The sequence below is a fragment of the Pongo pygmaeus genome, chromosome 5 (assembly GCF_028885625.2).
Source record: "Pongo pygmaeus isolate AG05252 chromosome 5, NHGRI_mPonPyg2-v2.0_pri, whole genome shotgun sequence".
NCBI lineage: Eukaryota > Metazoa > Chordata > Mammalia > Primates > Hominidae > Pongo > Pongo pygmaeus.
In genome coordinates, this window is record NC_072378.2 from 14,314,278 (window position 1) to 14,327,890 (window position 13,613).

At 45.4% G+C, this 13,613-nt stretch overlaps 1 long non-coding RNA gene across 1 annotated transcript; it reads right to left on the minus strand.

Annotated features, from left to right (window-relative positions):
• Positions 1-10,638: 10,638 nt before the first annotated feature.
• LOC134739644 (uncharacterized) lies at positions 10,639-13,405 on the minus strand. Its single transcript, XR_010126510.1, has 5 exons — positions 13,345-13,405; positions 12,747-12,879; positions 11,852-11,930; positions 11,369-11,419; positions 10,639-11,052 (listed from the first exon to the last, which is right to left on the minus strand). It is a non-coding gene; the product is annotated as an uncharacterized LOC134739644 (long non-coding RNA).
• Positions 13,406-13,613: the final 208 nt, after the last annotated feature.

A 13,613-nucleotide genomic window follows, 5' to 3' on the forward strand; every position in this document is an offset into this window, starting at 1 on the left:
TAATGGAACTCACCAGGATGGTGGTGGGGAACAATTGAGTTCCTTTTGGAGGTTCTGTCTTTAGGCCGATAAGGGAAGTTCAGAGAAAGGGTTTCCTTGGATTTGCTGTTATCAAGCGCCTTCAGCTTAAAATAATCAATGTACCAAAGCAGTCTATTCTGGGGTGGCATGTCTTGAACACCTTCACATTTAATATGTAATCTAATAAGATGCTCAGAGGCGATTTCTAGTCTCTGGTCTGAGCTGCTACGTGGTTTCTTCCATGAAGACATCGGAGAATAAGACAAAGGTGCAACTTCCTCCTTTCAACTTGCCAGGCACAACCACCAAGAACTGTAAAGTGAGATAGAAACCAGAAGAAAACAAAGCAAAAACCACTTTTCAATTGGAAACTGTGGTCTGACTATATCAAAAAGCTGACAATCTTGAATGGACATCTATCCCTTCTCTCCTCTCCACCCCTCAAAACACCAGGGCATGTCAGTGTGGTCCCCTTACCCTGGAAAGGGTGGGCTGCACTGATAAGGAGGCCACAGAGGGGTTCCTGGTGGAGATAAAGAAGCATGGTGAATAGTTTCATGCGCGTCCATGTGAAGAGACCACCAAACAGGCTTTGTGTGAGCAACATGGCTGTTTATTTCACCTGGGTGCAGGCGGGCTGAGTCCGAAAAGAGAGTCAGCGAAGGGAGATAAGGGTGGGGCTGTTTTATAGGATTTGGGTAGGTAAAGGAAAATTACAGTCAAAGGGGGTTTGTTCTTTGGTGGGCAGGAGTGGGGGTCACAAGGTGCTCAGTGGGGGAGCTTTTTGAGCCAGGATGAGCTAGGAGAAGGACTTTCACAAGGTAATGTCATCACTTAAGGCAAGGACCGGCCATTTACACTTCTTTTGTGGTAGAATGTCATCAGTTAAGGTGGGGCAGGGCATATTCACTTCTATTGTGATTCTTCAGTTACTTCAGGCCGTCTGGGCGTATACGTGCAAGTCACAGGGGATGCGATGGCTTCGCTTGGGCTCAGAGGCCTGACATTCCTGCCTTCTTATATTAATAAGAAAAATAAAACAAAATAGTGTTGAAGTGTTGGGGCAGCGAAAATTTTTGGGGGGTGGTATGGAGAGAGAATGGGCAATGTTTCTCAGGGCTGCTTCAAGCGGGATTAGGGGCGGCGTGGGAACCTAGAGTGGGAGAGATTAAGCTGAAGGGAGGTCTTGTGGTAAGGGGTGATATTGTGGGACTGTTAGAAGGAACATTTGTCATATAGAACGATTGGTGATGGCCTGGATACGGTTTTGGATGAATTGAGAAACTAAATGGAATAACAGAAGGAGAAAAACAGGTATAAAAGGTCTAAGAATTGGGAGGACCCAGGACATCTGATTAGAGAGTCCTAATCAGATGCCTAAGGAGATTCAGCATAGTCCTGCCCCCAAAGATTATTTATTTACTTCAAGGGTTTAGAGTGGCGGTTTGGGGATAGCACCAGGAGATATCAGCTGTGATGGCTTGGAGAAACAGTGTAAACTGGCAGTGTAAACAAGAGCAGGTCATGTATGAGTAGTTGAGAGTGGTGAATAGGAGTATGACTAGACAGAAGATAGTAGGGATGACAAGTTTTTTGGGGCACAGTCTAAGTTGGTCTGGTGTCTAGAATGAGACTGGGGCCTAATAAAAAGGAGCGTCTATACAGGAGCTTAAATAGCCTGTACCTTGTAGCATTCTGAGGACAGGTCTGACTTCTGAGAAGGGAAAGTGGTAAAAGTATTGTCCAGTCCTTTTTAAGTTGGTGGCTGAGCTTGGTGAGGTGTGTTTTTAAAAGACCTTTAGTCCATTCTACTTTTCTTGAAGACCGAGGACTGTAAGGGATATAAAGGTTTCACTGAATACTAAGAGCCTGAAAAACTGCTTGGCTGATTTGACTAATACAGGCTCGTCTGTTATCAGACTGTATTGAGGTGGGAAGGCTAAACTGAGGAATTATGTCTGACAGAAGGGAAAAAATGACTGCGGTGGCCTTCTCAGACCCTGTAGGAAAGGCCTCTACCTATCCAGTGAAAGTGTCTACCTGGACTAAGAGGTATTTTAGTTATCTGACTCGGGGCATGTTGAGTAAAGCTAATTTGCCAGTCCTGGGTGGGGCAAATCCTCGAGCTTGAGGTGTAGGGAAGGGAGGGGGCCTGAATAATCCCTGAGGAGTAGTAGAATAGCAGATGGAACACTGAGAAGTTATTTCCTTGAGGATAGATTTCCACGATGGAAAGGAAATGAGAGGTTCTAAGAGGCAGGCTAGTGGCTTCTACTATAGCATAGCCTACCTTTGCTGGTGTGTGGCGATTAGGCCTGGTGGAACCGCCATCAATAAATCAAGCATGATCAGGGTGAGGAACAGGAAAGAAGGAAATTTGGGGAAATGGGGTGAATGTCAGGTGGATCAGAGAGATACAGTCATGGGGGTCAGGTGTGGTATCAGGAATAATGTGGGAGGCCGGATTGAAGTCCGGGCCAGGAACAATGGTAATTGTGGGACTTAACAAAGAGTGAGTACAGCTGAAGGAGCCGGGGAGCAGAAAGTATATGCGTCAGGTATGAGGAAGAAAATAGATTTTGGAAGTTATGAGAAATGTAGAGAGTAAGTTGAGAATAGTTTGTGATTTTTAGGGCCTCTAACAGTATTAAAGCAGCGGCAGCCGCTGCACACAGACATAAGGGCTAGGCTAAAACAGTAAGGTCAAGTTGTTTGGACAGAAAGGCTACACGGTGTGGTCCTGGCTCTTGTGTAAGAATTCTGACCGCACTAACCATGCCTAGGAAGGAAAGGAGTTGTTCTTTTGTAAGGGATTGAGGTTTGGGAGATTAATTGGACACGATCAGCAGGGAGAGCACGTGTGTTTTTATGAGAATTATGCCGAGATAGGTAACAGATGAGGATGAAATTTGGGCTTGACTGAAGTAATGGGGTCTGTCTGTGAAGTCTTGCGGCAGTACAGCCTAGGTAATTTGCTGAGCCTGATGGATGTCAGGGTCAGTCCAAGTGAAAGCGAAGAGAGGCTGGGATGACGGGTGCAAAGGAATAGTAAAGAAAGCATGTTTGAGATCCAGAACAGAATAATGGACTGTGGAGGGAGGTATTGAGGATAGGAGAGTATATGGGTTTGGCACCACGGGGTGGATAGGCAAAACAATTTGGTTGATGAAGCGCAGATCCTGAACTAACTGTAAGGCTTGTCTGGTTTTAGGACAGGTAAAATGGGGGAATTGTAAGGAGAGTTTATATAGGCTTTAAAAGGCCATGCTGTAGTAGGCGAGTGATAACAGGCTTTAATCTTTTTAAAGCATGCTGCAGGATGGGATATTGGCATTGAGCGGGGTAAGGGTGATTAGGTTTTAATGAGATGGTAAGGGGTGCATGATCGGTCGCCAAGGAGGGAGTAGAGGTATCCTGTACTTGTGGGTTAAGGTGGGGGGGTACAAGAGGAGGATGTGAAGGAGGCTTTGAACTGGGGGAAAAGGTGGCAGTGAGGTATGGCTGTAGCCCAGGAATAGTCAGGGAAGCAGATGATTTAGTTAAAGTGTCTCGGCCTAATAAGGGAACTGGGCAGGTGGAGATAACTAAAAAGGAGTAATTAAAAGAGTATTGTTTAAGTTGGCACCAGAGTTGGGGAGTTTTAAGAGGTTTAGAAGCCTGGCCGTCAATACCTACAACAGTTATGGAGGCAAGGGAAACAGGCCCTTGAAAAGAAGGTAATGTGGAGTGGGTAGTCTCCGTATTGATTAAGAAGGGGATGGACTTACCCTCTACTGTGAGAGTTACCCAGGGCGTCTGTGATGGTCCTGTAGGCTTCTGAGGCGATTGGGCGGTGTCAGTCTTCAGCTGCTAAGCCGAGAAGATTTGGGAAGGAGTCAGAGAGCCTTGGGCCAGAGTCCCAGGGGCTCTGGGAGTGGCTGCCAGGTAAGTTGAACTGTCTGATTTTCAGTGGAGTCCCACACAGATGGAACGTGGCTTAGGAGGAATCCTGGGCTGCGGGCATTCCTTGGCCTGGTGGCCAGATTTCTGGCACTTGTAGCAAGCTCCTGGGGGAGGCAGGCCTGGAGGAACGCCTGGCCACTGCAGTTCAGGCATTTGGAAGTTCTTGTGTGCTGGAGATATGGCTGGGGTTTATCTCACAGTGGAGACAAGGAATTGCAACTTTTTTCTGTTATTGTACACCTTGAAGGTGAGGTTAATTAAGTCCTGTTGTGGGGTTTGAGGGCCGGAATTTAATTTTTGGAGTTTTATTTAATGTCAGGAGCAGATTGGGTAATAAAATGTATTTTGAGAATAAGACAGCCTTTTGACCCTTTAGGGTCTAGGGCTGTAAAGTGTCTCAGGGTTGCTGCCAAACGAGTCATGAACTGGGCTGGATTTTTATATTTGATGAAAAAGAGCCTAAACGCTATCTGATTTGGGATAAAGAAAAAGGAGCATTAACCTTGACTATGCCTTTAGCTCCAGCCACCTTTTTAAGAGTAAATTGCTGGGCAGGAGGGGGAGGGCTAGTCATGGAACAAAACTGTAAGCCGGACCAGGTGTGAGGAGGGGAGGTGATAAAAGGACTATAGGGTGAAGGAGCGGAAGCTGAGGAAGAATTGGGACCTAGCTCGGCCTGACGAGGAGCAGCCTGGGGAGGAAGGGAGAGGTCAGATGGGTCTGTAGAAAAGGAAGATTAGAAAGACTCAGCGACGCTTGGGGTTGGTACTGAGGGGACAGGCAGGAGGGAAAGGAAGATTTGAGATGAGTTGCACTGGGCACAGAGACTAGGAAGGGACCGATGTGTAAAAGAATGCCTGGACGTCAGGCACCTCAGACCGTTTGCCTATTTTACGACAAGAATTATTTAGATCTTGCAGGATGGAAAAATTGAAAGTGACATTTTCTGGCTATTTGGAACTACTGTTGAGTTTGTATTGGGGTCAAGCGGCATTGCAGAAGAAAATAAAGCATTTAGGTTTTAGGTCAGGTGTGAGTTGAAGAGGTTTTAAGTTCTTGAGGACACAGGCTAAGGGAGAAGAAGGAGGAATGGAGGGTAGAAGGTTGCCCATAGTGAAGGAGGCAAACCCAGAAAAAAGAGAGTAGAGACACAGAAGGAAGGGGTTCGGGGGTTCTTACCCTCCAGAAAAGCGGGAAGGGGGGTCAGGGCATGGAAATAAGGGATTGAGGCACAGAGATAAGAGGTTGGGGTGTGGAAATAAGGGATTGGGGCACAGAGATAAGAGGTCGGGGTGCGGAAATAAGGGATTGGAGCGCAGAGATAAGAGGTCGGGGTGCAGAAATAAGGGATTGGGGCGCAGAGATAAGAGGTTGGGGCACGGAAATAAGGGATTGAGGCACAGAGATAAGAGGTTGCGGCGTGGAAATAAGGGATTGGGGGTTCTTGCCCCCTAGAAAAGCGGGACTTGCCACTAAGGGTGAAGGAGAAGGAGTTGAGGGGTACTTGCCCCTCTCCCAGAAAAGCAGGACTTGCCGCTAAGGGTGAAGGAGAAGGGGTTGAGGGGTACTTGCCCCTCTCCCAGAAAAGCGGGACTTGCCGCTAAGGGTGAAGGAGAAGGGGTTGAGGGGTACTTGTCCCTCTCCCAGAAAAGCAGAGAAGGGGTAGAGACAAGGAGAGAAGGGGTTGGGGTACTTGCCCCTTCCCCAGAAAAGCGGCACTTGCCGCTAAGGGTGAAGGACCAAGGCAGGCGTCCCTGCGTGGTCTGACACCCTTGAAACATGGGTGAATAATCAGAGAGGTGTCCCTGCAATGATTAAACACCAAGGGAAGGCTGCCTTCCCAGTCTGTGACCAGCACCGGAGTGTTGGGTCCACAGATAAAACGTGTCTCCTTTGTCTCTACCAGAAAATGAAAGGAATTGAAATGAAGAGAAGGGAGAGATTGAAGTGTGGTGCCAAGATTGAAAGGAGAAAGAGGCTGAGGGATAGTGAGGGAGGTTGGAGAAGAGAGTAAAAAGAGGCCGCTTACCGGATTTGAAATTGGTGAGATGTGTCTTGGCCTGGTTGGTCTGAGGACCTGAGGTCGTAGGTGGATCTTTCTCATGGAGCAAAGAGCAGGAGGAGGGGGATTGATCTCCCAAGGGAGGTCCCCTGATCTGAGTCACGGCACCAAATTTCATGCGCGTCTGTGTGAAGAGACCACCAAACAGGCTTTGTGTGAGCAACATGGCTGTTTATTTCACCTGGGTGCAGGCGGGCTGAGTCCAAAAAGAGAGTCGGCGAAGGGAGATGAGGGTGGAGCTGTTTTAAAGGATTTGGGTAGGTAAAGGAAAATTACAATCAAAGGCGGTTCTCTGGCGGGCAGGAGTGGGGGTCGCAAGGTGCTCAGTGGGGGAGCTTTTTGAGCCAGGATGAGCCAGGAGAAGGACTTTCACAAGGTAATGTCATCACTTAAGGCAAGGACCGGCCATTTACACTTCTTTTGTGGTGGAATGTCATCAGTTAAGGTGGGGCAGGGCATATTCACTTCTATTGTGATTCTTCAGTTACTTCAGGCTGTCTGGGCGTATACGTGCAAGTCACAGGGGATGCGATGGCTTGGCTTGGGCTCAGAGGCCTGACAAATAGGCCTTTTTCTTTCACTTCTCACATCTGCTAAATAAAAGAAAATTATTCAGAGACTTATTAAAGGCAATAAGGAAGACTTTATTCAAAGTTAGGAATAACGCTTAAAATTCTAAGGAAATTAAACATTTGAACAAAGGAATTTTAGTAAAGCAATTTTATTTTTGCGCAGAGGGGTGCCTCCTTGGCCAGTTGTCATGAGAGCACACCTGAACAAAGAGGCACGAGAGCCTTTATTTTTGATACAAGTCTTGCCCCTGTACCTTTCCCCATTGGCCGGGGTCGGGTCATACAATCTAAACTAATTTCGGTTGGCTAAACATTTGATTTTTTTAAGATACGGTGGGCACGTAAAAGAAAGTGGAGGGAAAGGGGAAGGGGTGTCTATAATGAGCCAGAAAGTTAGTTTTTTTTTTAATAAGGAAAGGAATGTGAGCTAGTACTGATAACGCTTGATACTGTGGTGTGCCTGGGCATTTAACAAAGGCAAGAAGGAAAAAAGGAGAAAAATGGCGGGGGGGGGTGGGGATTATGAATTAAAGAATAAAAGATTGATCAGATTATTTGAAGAGAAACCTCATCATATCCCACACTGAAGAAGGGGACTACTGTAAAGGGGTCTTGCAGTATGGGAGAGAGACTGGGCTCAACTCTGAAAAATGGGGATTTATTTATAGCCAAGGAGCATAGGAGTGGGATGGGGAGTGGATGGAAAACATGAAGAGACATCCAAGGTAGGGGGAGTTTTGCTAAACTGACTTAACAGGATTCTTGCTGAAGACAGGCCAAGGTGATCAGATATCACTGGGGGATAATGGAAGATGAGGAATTTGGTCAGCTATAGAGGGTGATCTGATACTGAGAGTGAAGAATTCTCTCTAAACTGACAAGAGTTTTGCTTTTGCTAAAATTGGGTGATGCAGGCCCAACAAGGACACATATTGAATGCCAAGGTCTAGAGGGCTTAGAGAAGCCTGACTAAAGTTTGGTTAAGATCAAAGTCTTTGGCCGGGCACAGTGGCTCACGCCTGTAATCCCAGCACTTTGGGAGGCCAACGTGGGCAAATCACGAGGTCAGGAGATCGAGACCATCCTGGCTAATACGGTGAAACCCCATCTCTACTAAAAATACAAAAAATTAGCTGGGCGAGGTGGCGGGCACCTGTAGTCCCAGCTACTTGGGAGGCTGAGGCAGGAGAATGGCGTGAACCTGGGAGACAGAGCTCACAGTGAGCCAAGATCGCGCCATTGCACTCCAGCCTTGGTGACAGCGAGACTCCGTCTCAAAAAAAAAAAAAAAAAGATCAGAGTCTTTGTCACATCGTTCCCTCCCCTCTATCTCTTACCTCTGAAGATAAACATGAAAATACCAAGTTCACCTAATGTAATACTATTGGGCCATACGTAGGTAATCTTAACATTTTAGAGTTGGAAGAGGACTTTGAAACCACTCACTGCCTTATCTGACAAATTAAGAAATGGGGGTGAGGGGTTCCTAGAGGCAAGGTGACTGTGAGATGGAGCAGGGACCCCTCTTAGAGGCCTCCAGAGAAATAAAGGAAAAATCTTGAGTTTTTTCAAGGAAAATTCCAGGCACCTACCTAGCCTTGAGAAGTTAATGAACATCCTAATAAGCAAGAAGATAGTAATAATTTAAGCAACAGTGTCTCAAGCAACTTAGAGTCACAAGGTGATTTGGTTCCCAAAGAAAATAAATGACCATATCTTAGCATATATTATTGAGTCGCTTTTCAGAAACCCAGACCCCCATCAGATGGAAAATGCCAAATGCTGTCACACAAAGCTCAGATAATGGGGCAGTGAGGACTGAACTCAGACCAATGTTTTTTGTTCTAAATTTCTTCCTGATGGGCTTCAAGAGAGTCGCACCCTCAGGCCAAACCCTTAATTAACATTGCTTTCTGCTGACCCTAAGTTTTTAGACAAAGCCTTGCTCCCTTCACCAATTGCAAATCAAAGAATCTCTGAATCCAACTATGACCTGTAAGCCCTGTCTTCAAGATATCCTGCCTTTTTGGGCCAAACCAATGTTTAACCTCTATGTATTGATTTACCATTTTGCCTGTTAACTTCTGCTTTCCTGAAATGTACCCCTGCCCTTGAAAACTCTTGCTTGTAAACCACTGGGGAGTTTGAATCTTAAGTGTGAGCTGCCTGATCTTCCTTGCTTGGAACTCTGCAGTAAATGCCTCACTTTCTTTTGCTGCAAACTTCAGTGTCAGTGTTTGGCTTTTTTTTTTTTTTTTTTTTTTTTCATGTTGGGTGAGTGGACCCAAGTTCAGTTCAGTAACAACTGCCTAAGATCCTGTAACTGCCTGATGGATTCATTTTACCCGCTGCCCAGATTAAGCTTATTTATCAGGACTGGGGAATTCTAATAGAGAAAGAGTTTAAGACAGGTAGAGCTGGCTAACTGGGAGACTGGAGTTTTATTATTACTCAAATCAACCCCCCTGAAAATTCAGAGGCTAGGGTTTTGTTTGTTTGTTTTGTTTTTTTTGGGGGGGGATGGAATTTCACTCCTGTTGCCCAGGCTGGAGTGCAGTGGCATGATCTTGGCTCCCTGCAACCTCCGCCTCCCGGCTTCAAGTGATTCTCCTGCCTCAGACTCCCAAATAGTTGGGATTACAGATGCCTGCCACCACACCCAGCTAATTTTTGTATTTTTAGTAGAGATGGTGTTTCACCATGTTGGCAAGCCTGGTCTCGAACTCCCAACTTCAGGTGATCCACCTGCCTTGGCCTCCCAAAGTGCTGGGATTACAGCCATGAGCCACAGCACCCAGCCGAGGCTAGTGTTTTTTAAAGATAGTTTGGCAGGCAGGGGGCGAGGGAATGGGGAGTGCTGATTGGTTGGGTCAGAGATGAAATCACAGAGGGTCAAAGCAGGTTCTTCTTGCTATCTTCTGTTCCTGGACAGGATCGCAGAACTGGTTGACCCAGATTACTGGTCTGGGTGGTGACAGCTGGTCCATCAGAATGCAGGGTCTGAAAAATATCTTGAACACCAATCTTAGATTTTACAATAGTGATGTTATTCACAGGAGTGCCTGGGGAGGTTAGGAATCTTGTGGCCTCTGGCTGTGTGACTCCTGAGCCATAATTTCTAATCTTGTGGCAAATCTGTTGGTTTTACAAAAGTGGTCTGTTCCCCAAGCAAAGAGGGGGTTCATTTCAGGGAAAGGGCTGTTATCATAGTTGTTTCAAAGTTAAGCTATAAATGAAATTCTTCCCAAAGTTAGTTCAGCCTATGCCCCAAAATGAACAAGGGCAGCTTGGAGGTTATAAGCAAGATGGAGTTGGTCAGGTCAGATCTCTTTAACTGACATAATTTTCCTATGTCAGATTTTTCTCACTGTCATAATTTTTGCAAAGGTGGTGTCAATCCCAGCATGTTAATGGGAGAGTAAGGGCGGAAAGCCTTGGAGCCTGATGATCCCAGAGTCTGCTCTCCCTGAAGATAACATCCAAACACAGTTTTCACTTCAAAGAGAGAACAGGGGAAAAAGATGGTAGAAGGAAGGAGCATGAAGATCTCTTATACCTCAAACTCATCAAGCTTAGTCAATTCCTGCTCATTTCTGAAAGGGTGGAAACATTGAAATGATAGTTTCCTGTTGAAGGTAAGAGGAAAAAAGAGAGAGGAAGAGAAAGAAATGATTTAAATTGACATGCTTTGTCATGATTGCTTGCAAAGACAATCACTTTTTGATGATACCGCAGCCTTATCAGGAAAAGTAATTTATAGATACCATTTCAAATGGGAGGGGAGAAATCCTACAAAACCTAACAGCACAGAAATGCAGAAGGAAATATTGCTTAGAAAAAAAAAAACCCAACAAAACAATAAACTTCTCCTGTGCTTTATATGTTGAAAAGGGTTGACTGTAAATCCTGATTTGACATTCATTCCAGATCCATTTTAGAGGCAGCCCACAGACTCAACAGGGCAAGAGAAAACACTAAATCATAATTACCTCATAAAAGCCAAGCTTGTTTCTCTGAATGCTTGAGAACTGGCATAGCTTCTCAAAATATCATAAATTTATTGTGTTCTCTCCTGTTTTACTTAACAGCCAATTAATGTTACTGTTTAAAAGAATTAAAGCCAGGGCTTCGAAGGGGGTGAGAATGGAGGAAAATATTATAAAAGCCTTTAAACCTTGGCTAGCACGCAGATACTGTGTATAGATTCAGCCCTCATTATGAAACGGCTCATTAAAAGACTCAGCTGAAGGAAAATCCTGCCATGATCCATACCCATTGATATGATCTTGTTCTTATTAGCATCCTCAAAAGGAAAACAGTTTTCAACACAATCTTGAGTTGGTTTTAATATCCTATAGGATGACACCAGAGGTGATGGCAGGAGCGCTTGCTCCTCTCTGGGAAGCTCTTCTGCAAGTGAAGGATCTGGGCCACTGGTACAGCCAGTGCCATTATCTGGAGCAGTAGAATGGATCAAAACAAGGCAGACACACAATGCCCCCTACACCCCCACAGGGTCCTGAAGCCCCCAGTGGCTCTGCATTCTGACACGGCCCTATGAGTTCGTCATACATTCCAAATGAAGACAAGACAATCCACATTTGTTCCAAGAGTTCACCCACAAGTTGTCATTCTCCTGAAGAGAGTCCCATAAATTGTCACCGTAAATTCTCAGCAAAGACTGAAGCAGCTGGGTTTGGGGATTCCTGGGCAGGGCACAAACATGAGCATGAAATGATACAGAATCAGGTGTGTTCAGGTCCTGACTTACCTCCTGTGTGGCCTTGCACAAGGCACGCTGTTTGGACCTCAGTTCTTGGCTCTGGAAAATGAAGATGTCAGTGGCCATCCATTACCCAAGTGACAAAGCCATTCTAAAATTACTTAGAATGCTACTTTTGTTTTATATAAATTTCTCTTTAGTATTGTATCAGGGTGACAAGGAGTAATGCTTGGGCACTAGGATACATATCCCAACAACTGGAAAGGCAGTGTGGCCATTAGGACAGATGACAGCCTACAACAGTTGAAGGCCCAGTATGGCCGGCCCAGTATGAGCTGGCTGAATGTCCATCCTGGCCCCTGATGTCTTTCGAGATAGCCCTGAGCAGAGGCTTTGGAAGAGAGAGGAAAGCAAGATGATGCAGACAGCCAGGAGATGGCCAAGAGGAAGGTGAGCATCTGAAACTGGACTTAAAGAGACAGCTGAACTGGACTTGAGCAGAAGGAGCATGTGCTTTGGAGCCAGACTCACCTGGCTCAGATCACATCTTGGTGCCGAATATATGGCTTGAGGCAAGTTACTCGATTTCTCTCAGCCTCTATTTTCCCACCTGTAAAATGGAGATGAAGTGTCATCTATGAGACAAAACTAAACATGAGGCAAGATATAGCATATGTCAAAATTTATTCTTTTTTATTTTTTCTTTTTGAGACAGGGTCTTGTTCTGTCACCTAGGCTGCAGTGCGGTGGCACGATCTCAGCTCACTGCAACCCCCGTCTCTTGGGCTTAAGCAATCCTCCCACCTTAACCTCCCAAGTAGCTGGGACTACATGCATGAGCCACCACACCCGGCTAATTTTTATATTTTTTGTGGAGATGGGGTTTTGCCATGCTGGCCAGGCTGGTCTTGAACTCCTGAGCTCAAGCAATCTGCCCTCCTCCTTGACCCCCCAAAGTGCTGGGATTACAGGCCTGAGTTATCATGCCCAGACAAAATTTATTCCTGATAATTCTTCAAAATGTTTATAAAGTTTCTCTCCTAAATCATCTCCCAGTGGGTCTACATGGCCAGCTTTTCTTCCAACAGTGAAACAGATCAAATTCTTGGCCTCAGTTTACAGGCCATTTTGGATGAAAAAAAAATTGTAAATTGAATCATCAGAATCATTCTGGTGTTGTGAGATGTTAATACCATGGGAAGCATCCCTGGAACAGAGATAGTTTGAGGGAATTCACATCTTGTGCATTCTTTGGGTCTAAGTTCACTGAGTGGAACTGGGAGCAAAATCACTTGTGCAAATTATATTAAATTCATCCTCTAGGTCCTCTTCCTCCATCCCTCTCTCTTGGTCAAGTATGCACAGTTGAATTTGTCCAGGTTGAATAAGCCAAATGTGTGCAACTCCATTATAATTGTAGACATACCTTGCATGCTTGTTGTGAAGAGTAGGAGAGTTACTGCATGTGAAGTATACAGTGTAAGACTTGATATGTACTCAGTCAATTCATGTTACCATTGTCCTCCCTCACATTTGGAAGGTTCTATTTGTGACCACTCCTGGAGAGAATTAGACAGACCACTCTATGACAACCTGATCCTCCTCTAATATTTTGATCCTTGAATAACCTTGAAGGTGGCAAGAAGTCAAAAAGGAGGAAGGAAGGAGGGAAGTTGGAAGAGGAGGAGAGGAAGAAAGAAGGAAGACCAGAGAATATCTGTGTCAGTGGAAAGCATTTCAGTAATGATAATACTGATGTCTGGTATCGCTGGGGAGATGTGACAGCTTGAGTCTATGTGTACTATCAGCTAATATTAATGAATTATTTATCGATCATTTTCCTCACCAGGGACCAGGCATTGTACTATGGCTTTTCATGTGTGACAGAAAAAAAAAAATCAGTAATAACTGTTATTAGAAGACCATGAGGTCTATGGAGGAAAAAGGGAGAGTTTTATTTTCTATGAAAAATGATCTGCAGACTGGGGAGGCATAGCCTTCAGCACAAGTGAAAGTGGGCTCACCAAGGAACAAAGGGAGGGTCTGGCTTAAATAGGGAAAGTTCTTGCCCTGGTTCTTGATCTGGCTTATTCATGCAAATGGCAGATTTAAACTTGTTCAGTTCTGATTGATCCAAACAGTGGAGCCCTGACTGGGCGGTTTCCAAGCCCAAACCCAGAAGTCTCTGTCAGATGCTTCTTTCAAATGGCGTGTGTGTGTGTGTGTGTGTGTGTGTGTGTGTGTGTGTGTGTGTGTGTGTGTGTGTGTTGGGGCGTGGTTCTGATTGCAGTTT